We start from the raw sequence: 6,071 nt of genomic DNA, 5'->3' as shown, positions 1-6,071 counted from the left end.
TACATGCTTTGTAAGTAGGAAAACCTATAAATGACCTGGTGGACCAGTTGACTGATGAACAGACCTCTACATGCTTTGTAAGTAGGAAAACCTATAAATGACCTGGTGGCCCAGTTGACTGATGAACAGACCTCTACATGCTTTGTAAGTAGGAAAACCTATAAATGACCTGGTGGACCAGTTGCAGATATTGATTGTGATGGTAAATACCTGTTGAGTCTCTGTAATGTTTCAGCTCTCAGCAGGACAACAGCATTCAGTCAGCGGCTCCTTCTTCCCTTTTCCTGGTCGGATCCCCGTCACGTTCTGTCCCTTTAACACTGAGACCAGCAGGACATCTGACCAGGGAGAACACACAGCCTGGAACAAACATACACATTAACGGTCTGTCCCTTTAACACCTGAGACCAGCAGGACATCTGACCAGGGGAGAACACACAGCCTGGAACAAACACACACATTAACGGTCTGTCCCTTTAACACTGAGAGCAGCAGGACATCTGACCAGGGGAGAACACACAGCCTGGAACAAACACACACATATTAACGGTCTGTCCCTTTAACACTGAGACCAGCAGGACATCTGACCAGGGGAGAACACACAGCCTGGAACAAACACATTAACGGTCTGTCCCTTTAACACTGAGACCAGCAGGACATCTGACCAGGGGAGAACACACAGCCTGGAACAAACACATTAACGGTCTGTCCCTTTAACACTGAGACCAGCAGGACATCTGACCAGGGGAGAACACACAGCCTGGAACAAACACACATATTAACGGTCTGTCCCTTTAAAACTGAAAGGGGAGGGGGAGGGTCTATACCTGTTTCTCAGAGATGACCTGGGAGGTGGGGGAGGGGAGGGTCTGTACCTGTTTCTCAGAGAGATGCAGCTGGGAGGTAGGGGAGGGTCTGGTCTGTACCTGTTTCTCAGAGAGATGCAGCTGGGAGGTAGGGGGAGGGTCTGTACCTGGAAAGATGCAGCTGGGAGGTAAATACCTGTTTCTCAGAGAGATGCAGCTGGGAGGTAACAGGTCTGGTCTGTACCTGTTTCTAAGAGATGCAGCTGGGAGGTAGGGGAGGGTCTGTACCTGTTTCTCAGAGAGATGCAGCTGGGAGGTAGGGGACTGGTCTGACCTGTTTCTCAGAGAGATGCAGCTGGGAGGAAGGGGGAGGGTCTGTACCTGTTTCTCAGAGAGATGCAGCTGGGAGGTAGGGGAGGGTCTGTACCTGTTTCTCAGAGCGATGCAGCTGGGAGGTAGGGGAGGGTCTGGTCTGTACCTGTTTCTCAGAGAGATGCAGCTGGGAGGTAGGGGGAGGGTCTATACCTGTTTCTCAGAGAGATGCAGCTGGGAGGTAGGGGGAGGGTCTGTACCTGTTTCTCAGAGCATGCAGCTGGGAGGTAGGGGAGGGTCTGTACCTGTTTCTCAGAGAGATGCAGCTGGGAGGTAGGGGGAGGGTCTGTACCTGTTTCTCAGAGAGATGCAGCTGGGAGGTAGGGGGAGGATCTGGTCTGTACCTGTTTCTCAGAGAGATGCAGCTGGGAGGTAGGGGGAGGGTCTGTACCTGTTTCTCAGAGAGATGCAGCTGGGAGGAAGGGGGAGGGTCTGGTCTGTACCTGTTTCTCAGAGAGATGCAGCTGGGAGGTAGGGGGAGGGTCTGTACCTGTTTCTCAGAGAGATGCAGCTGGGAGGAAGGGGAGGGTCTGGTCTGTACCTGTTTCTCAGAGAGATGCAGCTGGGAGGAAGGGGAGGGTCTGGTCTGTACCTTCTCAGACCGATGCAGCTGGGAGGTAGGGGGAGGGTCTGTACCTGTTTCTCAGAGAGATGCAGCTGGGAGGTAGGGGGAGGGTCTGTACCTGTTTCTCAGAGAGATGCAGCTGGGAGGTAGGGGAGGGTCTGTACCTGTTTCTCAGAGAGATGCAGCTGGGAGGTAGGGGGAGGGTCTGTACCTGTTTCTCAGAGAGATGCAGCTGGGAGGTAGGGAAGGGGGAGGATCTGGTCTGTACCTGTTTCTCAGGCGATGCAGCTGGGGAGGGTCTGGTCTGTACCTGTTTCTCAGAGAGATGCAGCTGGGAGGTAGGGGGAGGACATCTGTACCTGTTTCTCAGAGAGATGCAGCTGGGAGGTAGGGGGAGGGTCTGTACCTGTTTCTCAGAGAGATGCAGCTGGGAGGAAGGGGGAGGGTCTGTACCTGTTTCTCAGAGAGATGCAGCTGGGAGGAAGGGGGAGGGTCTGGTCTGTACCTGTTTCTCAGAGAGATGCAGCTGGGAGGTAGGGGGAGGGTCTGTACCTGTTTCTCAGAGAGATGCAGCTGGGAGGTAGGGGGAGGGTCTGTACCTGTTTCTCAGAGCGATGCAGCTGGGAGGTAGGGGGAGGGTCTGTACCTGTTTCTCAGAGAGATGCAGCTGGGAGGTAGGGGGAGGGTCTGGTCTGTACCTGTTTCTCAGAGAGATGCAGCTGGGAGGTAGGGGAGGGTCTGTACCTGTTTCTCAGAGAGATGCAGCTGGGAGGTAGGGGGAGGGTCTGTACCTGTTTCTCAGAGAGATGCAGCTGGGAGGTAGGGGGAGGGTCTGGTCTGTACCTGTTTCTCAGAGAGATGCAGCTGGGAGGTAGGGGGAGGATCTGGTCTGTACCTGTTTCTCAGAGAGATGCAGCTGGGAGGTAGGGGGAGGGTCTATACCTGTTTCTCAGAGAGATGCAGCTGGGAGGTAGGGGGAGGGTCTGGTCTGTACCTGTTTCTCAAGAGATGCAGCTGGGAGGTAGGGGGAGGGTCTGTACCTGTTTCTCAGAGAGATGCAGCTGGGAGGTAGGGGGAGGGGTCTGTACCTGTTTCTCAGAGATGCAGCTGGGAGGTAGGGGAGGGTCTGGTCTGTACCTGTTTCTCAGAGAGATGCAGCTGGGAGGTAGGGGGAGGGTCTGGTCTGTACCTGTTTCTCAGAGCGATGCAGCTGGGAGGTAGGGGGAGGGTCTGTACCTGTTTCTCAGAGAGATGCAGCTGGGAGGTAGGGGGAGGGTCTGTACCTGTTTCTCAGAGAGATGCAGCTGGGAGGAAGGGGGAGGGTCTGTACCTGTTTCTCAGAGAGATGCAGCTGGGAGGTAGGGGGAGGGTCTGTACCTGTTTCTCAGAGAGATGCAGCTGGGAGGTAGGGGGAGGGTCTGGTCTGTACCTGTTTCTCAGAGAGATGCAGCTGGGAGGTAGGGGAGGGTCTGTACCTGTTTCTCAGAGAGATGCAGCTGGGAGGTAGGGGGAGGGTCTGTACCTGTTTCTCAGAGAGATGCAGCTGGGAGGTAGGGGGAGGGTCTGTACCTGTTTCTCAGAGATGCAGCTGGGAGGAAGGGGGAGGGTCTGTACCTGTTTCTCAGAGAGATGCAGCTGGGAGGTAGGGGGAGGGTCTGTACCTGTTTCTCAGAGAGATGCAGCTGGGAGGTAGGGGGAGGGTCTGGTCTGTACCTGTTTCTCAGAGCGATGCAGCTGGGAGGTAGGGGAGGGTCTGGTCTGTACCTGTTTCTCAGAGAGATGCAGCTGGGAGGTAGGGGGAGGGGAGGGTCTGGTCTGTACCTGTTTCTCAGAGAGATGCAGCTGGGAGGTAGGGGGAGGATCTGGTCTGTACCTGTTTCTCAGAGAGATGCAGCTGGGAGGTAGGGGAGGGTCTGTACCTGTTTCTCAGAGAGATGCAGCTGGGAGGTAGGGGAGGGTCTGTACCTGTTTCTCAGAGAGATGCAGCTGGGAGGTAGGGGGGGGTCTGTACCTGTTTCTCAGAGAGATGCAGCTGGGAGGTAGGGGGAGGGTCTGTACCTGTTTCTCAGAGAGATGCAGCTGGGAGGTAGGGGGAGGGTCTGTACCTGTTTCTCAGAGAGAGATGCAGCTGGGAGGTAATGGACCCTGTTTCTCAGAGAGATGCAGCTGGGAGGTAGGGGGAGGGTCTATACCTGTTTCTCAGAGCGATGCAGCTGGGAGGTAGGGGAGGGTCTGGTCTGTACCTGTTTCTCAGAGAGATGCAGCTGGGAGGTAGGGGTGGTCTGTACCTGTTTCTCAGAAGGTGGGGAGGGTCTGGTCTGTACCTGTTTCTCAGAGAGATGCAGCTGGGAGGTAGGGGAAGGGGGAGGGTCTGGTCTGTACCTGTTTCTCAGAGAGATGCAGCTGGGAGGAAGGGGGAGGGTCTGTACCTGTTTCTCAGAGAGATGCAGCTGGGAGGAAGGGGGAGGGTCTGTACCTGTTTCTCAGAGATGCAGCTGGGAGGTGGGGTCTGTACCTGTTTCTCAGAAATGGACCTGGGAGGTAGGGGAAGGGGGGGAGGGTCTGTACCTGTTTCTCAGAGAGATGCAGCTGGGAGGACCTCTAAGGGTCTGTACCTGTTTCTAAATGGAGCTGGGAGGAAGGGGGAGGGTCTGGTCTGTACCTGTTTCTCAATGAGATGCAGCTGGGAGGTATGGTCTTACCTGTTTCTAAATGGGAGGTAGGGGGAGGGTCTACTCAGAGCTGCAGCTGGGAGGTAGGGGGAGGATCTGGTCTTACCTGTTTCTCAGAATGCAGCTGGGAGGTAGGGGGAGGGTCTGGTCTGTACCTGTTTCTCAGAGAGATGCAAATGGAGGTAGGGGGAGGGTCTGGTCTGTACCTGTTTCTCAGAGCGATGCAGCTAAATGTTTCTCAGACCGATGCAGCTGGGATGGGGGAGGGTGTTACCTGTTTCAGTCCTGGGAAATGGACCTGTTTCTCAGAAAGATGCAGCTATGGTGTTACCCAGTCCTAGCTGGGAGGTAGGACCTGTACCTGTTTCTCAGAAGATGGCTGGGAGGTTCTGGTCTGTACCTGTTTCAGTCAGCTGGGAGGATGGACCTCTATTTCTGGAGAAACTCTGGACTGACCCAGTCTCCACCATGGACCTCTTACCCTGGTGTTACAGTCACATGGACACACTAGAGACACACACACACAGGACAAGGTGTTACCCAGTCCTAAATGGACCTCTATGGTGTTACCCAGTCCTAAATGGACCTCTATGGTGTTACCCAGTCCTAAATGGACCCCTAGACCCTATGGTGTTACCCAGTCCTAAATGGACCTCTAGACCCTATGGTGTTACCCAGTCCTAAATGGACCTCTATGGTGTTACCCAGTCCTACATGGACCTCTATGGTGTTACCCAGTCCTACATGGACCTCTATGGTGTTACCCAGTCCTAAATGGACCTCTATGGTGTTACCCAGTCCTAAATGGACCTCTATGGTGTTACCCAGTCCTAAATGGACCTCTATGGTGTTACCCAGTCCTAAATGGACCTCTATGGTGTTACCCAGTCCTAAATGGACCTCTATGGTGTTACCCAGTCCTAAATGGACCTCTATGGTGTTACCCAGTCCTAAATGGACCTCTATGGTGTTACCCAGTCCTAAATGGACCTCTATGGTGTTACCCAGTCCTAAATGGACCTCTATGGTGTTACCCAGTCCTAAATGGACCTCTATGGTGTTACCCAGTCCTAAATGGACCTCTATGGTGTTACCCAGTCCTAAATGGACCTCTATGGTGTTACCCAGTCCTAAATGGACCTCTATGGTGTTACCCAGTCCTAAATGGACCTCTATGGTGTTACCCAGTCCTAAATGGACCTCTATGGTGTTACCCAGTCCTAAATGGACCTCTATGGTGTTACCCAGTCCTAAATGGACCTCTATGGTGTTACCCAGTCCTAAATGGACCTCTATGGTGTTACCCAGTCCTAAATGGACCTCTATGGTGTTACCCAGTCCTAAATGGACCTCTATGGTGTTACCCAGTCCTAAATGGACCTCTATGGTGTTACCCAGTCCTAAATGGACCTCTATGGTCTTACCCAGTCCTAAATGGACCTCTATGGTGTTACCCAGTCCTAAATGGACCTCTATGGTGTTACCCAGTCCTAAATGGACCTCTATGGTGTTACCCAGTCCTAAATGGACCTCTATGGTGTTACCCAGTCCTAATGGACATCTATGGTGTTACCCAGTCCTAAATGGACCTCTATGGTGTTACCCAGTCCTAAATGGACCTCTATGGTGTTACCCAGTCCTAAATGGACCTCTAGA

General features: G+C 53.6%; 2 long non-coding RNA genes across 2 annotated transcripts in view; both read right to left on the bottom strand.

Annotated features, from left to right (window-relative positions):
* Positions 1-255, bottom strand: part of LOC121844021 — a 4,155-nt gene extending 3,900 nt beyond the window's left edge. The window contains exon 1 of the long non-coding RNA XR_006081824.1: positions 211-255. This is a non-coding gene — a long non-coding RNA (uncharacterized LOC121844021). The remainder of the gene's footprint in view (positions 1-210) is intronic.
* An 8-nt stretch (positions 256-263) lies between these two features.
* LOC121844020 lies at positions 264-4,212 on the bottom strand. The gene is made up of 3 exons (XR_006081823.1): positions 4,173-4,212; positions 402-760; positions 264-320 (listed from the first exon to the last, which is right to left on the bottom strand). It is a non-coding gene; the product is annotated as an uncharacterized LOC121844020 (long non-coding RNA).
* Positions 4,213-6,071: the final 1,859 nt, after the last annotated feature.

This window comes from Oncorhynchus tshawytscha, unplaced genomic scaffold, assembly GCF_018296145.1.
Source record: "Oncorhynchus tshawytscha isolate Ot180627B unplaced genomic scaffold, Otsh_v2.0 Un_contig_16624_pilon_pilon, whole genome shotgun sequence".
In the NCBI taxonomy this organism is placed as follows: domain Eukaryota; kingdom Metazoa; phylum Chordata; class Actinopteri; order Salmoniformes; family Salmonidae; genus Oncorhynchus; species Oncorhynchus tshawytscha.
Note: the sequence above shows the minus strand (reverse complement) of the source record. Positions and strands in the feature narration are given on the sequence as shown.